The sequence below is a fragment of the Salvia miltiorrhiza genome, unplaced genomic scaffold, assembly GCF_028751815.1.
Source record: "Salvia miltiorrhiza cultivar Shanhuang (shh) unplaced genomic scaffold, IMPLAD_Smil_shh fragScaff_scaffold_149, whole genome shotgun sequence".
In the NCBI taxonomy this organism is placed as follows: domain Eukaryota; kingdom Viridiplantae; phylum Streptophyta; class Magnoliopsida; order Lamiales; family Lamiaceae; genus Salvia; species Salvia miltiorrhiza.
In genome coordinates, this window is record NW_026651424.1 from 315,871 (window position 1) to 319,249 (window position 3,379).

The 3,379-nt window shown below is 41.5% G+C and overlaps 1 long non-coding RNA gene across 1 annotated transcript; it reads left to right on the forward strand.

Annotated features, from left to right (window-relative positions):
• The first annotated feature begins 1,391 nt into the window (after nt 1–1,391).
• Nucleotides 1,392–3,146, forward strand: LOC131002604 (uncharacterized). The gene is made up of 2 exons (XR_009094357.1): nt 1,392–2,300; nt 2,694–3,146. It is a non-coding gene; the product is annotated as an uncharacterized LOC131002604 (long non-coding RNA).
• Nucleotides 3,147–3,379: the final 233 nt, after the last annotated feature.

A 3,379-nucleotide genomic window follows, 5' to 3' on the forward strand; every position in this document is an offset into this window, starting at 1 on the left:
GGAGGGAATTTAGGAGCGGGATTTAGAAAGGGGTATATTCAGTCTCTTAATGACTCGACTTGTATAAGGAAATCAATCGAAATATCTAGATATCAAGAAGGCCACAAGGGGACCGTACATAATAATATCCAGAAAAAGGGTGCCCAATGAGTTTGAGAACATTGTTAAATAATACATATTGTTTGACAAATAACATAATATCATAACGAAATCAGTGTTCGCAGCGGAATAACATTTTGAGTATATGTATGAAGACATATACTCTACTCTGAGGTAATCCTCCTAGATCGACAAAAGCTCCGCTTGCACACTACATCCTCGATCACAGCTCAACCTGCACATTTATAAATACATACAGGGCTAAGTACGAAAGTACTTAGTGGACACTTGCCGAAATTTACATACATGCATAATATTTTATTTTCAAGCCTTTAACAGTAGTAAGATACGAGGGTTTTCCTTTAAAGACTCGTATTTACCAAACATAATATCATTTCTTTCATCAATAACCCGCGCAGGCATTTTAATATCATTAATCACCATATCAGTAACTCGTGCCGAGAGGGAGGCCTCCCTCTACGGACACTATGATCGGCCAACCCGCTAGATGACTCACGATCACAAGGTGTACACTAATTCCGAAGGGATTTGCGGTCCCATCCAGAATCCGAATTCGATTAACATCAGATAGGCAATTAATAACAAAACATAAAGCATTTAGGCATTGACAATATCATTTAGATTCATAAGCATAAAGTCTTAACAAATCTACTATATGGTTTTAGTTTATACGTAAGAAAGCCCACCTGAATAGCAGACTCACGGTTTAGCTCTAACTCTGGTGCTTGACCTTTAATCCGAGAAAATAAAATAAGATTCTAATTCTCGAAAAATCTCAATAAATGAGGATGCATGAAATGATTATGCATGACTCATATTCTTTTAATTAAATATGAGATGCTAATCCTATTTAAGGAATTAAAGCTCGTCATATGAGGTCGGATTATTAATCTTTAATAATCTACTCATCTTAAAAAAATATTCTAATTCACTTACTAATTAATAATTAGTAAGTCTTAAAATTTCTCACTAATTAAATATAATTAGGATTAATAATGAGGCCTAAAAATAATAATTCTTATTGGGCCTAAATAAATAAATAATAGGTGCCCAATTATATGAATTTGAAGCCCATATGAAATAATAGGAGCCCAAAATGAATTAATCTCTGGCCCAACAAATAAAATGAACTAGGCCCAATAAGAGGGCCCAAAAATTCTCCCTTAAGTCATCATTCTCGGTTTTCTCTACCGACAATTCTCTTTTGCATTTTATATATTAAGCACACTTTACAGTTAATAATTTATTGCTTCACAATTATGAACTTTATTATGCTTCCGTATCTTTTATAATCTTCATCTCTCTTCTTTATTCTCTTTTTGTCTACCCACTTATCCTTTTTTTTATTCTTCATCTCTCTTCTTTATCAATACTGCATCCTTTCTCTAAAATCAAGAACAACGCTGCAACTCTCTATTTCTCACAGTAACCGCTCGGCTCTCTCTCAATCGTTCCAGCCATCTCCTCCCTCTAACTTCCGCCGCCGCGGCTCCTCCTCACACGACTCGCACACACCAGTCACATCTCCCTCGCCTCTCTTCTCTCCCGTTGCCGCCGACTGCTGCTGCTTCGCCGAAGTCGCTGCTGCTTCGCCGAGTCGCTGCTGCTTCGCCGAGTCGCGGTTGCTGCCTGGAACTGCTGCCGCTCGCCGCCTGCGGCTGGAACCGCTGCTGCTGCTCGCCCGCCAACTGCTGCTCGCCGCCTGACGGAGGCAACTGCTGCCTGAGCACCGAGCCGCTGCTGTAGGGAGGCCAACGAACAGCCGGGTCTCGATCGCTTGTCGCACGGTCTCCGCCTGAAGTCGCCGAGTCAGCCGCCTTCGACTGCTGCTGTCGCCGAGGAGTCCGCCGACTGCTGCTGTTCGTTGAGGAGTCCGCCGGCTGCTGTTGCAGAGTTCCGACGGCCACCACCGTCGTCGGCTGCCGCTGCCTCGCCCAAGACCGACTTCTGCTGCCAAGCACCGAACGCTGCTGCTGTAGGGAGGCCGGCGAACAGCCGGGTGTTCGCCGTTTCCAGTTCTTCTCCGAGTTCCGAAGCCGGTGAGAGCTCCATCATCGCGTCGTCTCGTTCGTCTCTCGGTTCAGGCGAAGTCGCCCCTGCTCAGCTGGACGACCTCCGCCTCCTCTTCATCGGTCCGCGTCGACGTCATTTGGTACCCGTCCCCGGTTTAATGAAAACAGGTACAACAAAATACTACTCTTATCTTCCCTAAAATACTAGATTCAGTTACTCTAAATCGTGAAGGAAAACTCATTCTATAATCTATGTCTTTCATGTTACTAGTGCAAGGGGGAGCATCATAGAATGGGATTCAATTTCTGTAAAAATACTATGGATTAATCTTTTTATAGCAACTCGTGGTTTGCTTATGACCCATGTGTACGTATATTACTCATTTATGCACTCTGCATTTCATAAACTGAGCATGCTTGTTGGTATGAATGTGGACTGGATAAACTGGGATAGTATATACCTTGAATGATGCTTGCTTTGGTTAGAGGTTGCAGTCGGACCAAAAGACGCGGCAGATCGAACTGAAAAAAATGACGAGTATGTTTGCTTAATGAATGCAGGTGAATATCAAGGTGGGGGTGGACGAATTTACACAAGGTCTCACCTTGAACTTGGCAGGCACCGAATGAAGAGCTCCTTAGAAACCTTAGGTGTGGAAATGAGAATGAAATGAGGGTGGCTGCTGATAAGGTGATGGACAAAGCATGGCTGCATAGGCGTGGGAAAAAAAAAAAGGGTGCAGCAGGCTCAAGAGAAGATAGGGGAGTGTGCAGCACATGTCTCCATACCTTATTGTTTTTCACATTTTCTTGAACTTAGGGGGGGTGGCAGAGTACTGTAGCAACACTGTTGAGTACTGTAGCAATAACTATTGAGTACTGTAGCGGTACTGATTGTTTTGTGTCTACAATAAATCTTTCATTGGTTCTGTATTAGAAACTTTGGTATCGAGTTTTTCTAATATCGAGCACTTGTATTCAGATACAGATTAATCGAATAATTCTTGTATCCGATATCTATATTGTCTTGTAAAAATCTAACTTAAAACAGTGGATTGCTAAATTAAATCCATAGATTTAATTCGTTCGTCATTCTAATACCTAAATTAAATCCGTAGATTTAATTGGCTTCAAAGTCTGAAATAATTCACGACTTAAGTAACAATATGAAATAAATTCCATCTTGATTAATAAATAACACAACTTTGCTAAGTTGGTTATAACTTTGAATAATAATTATTCATCGA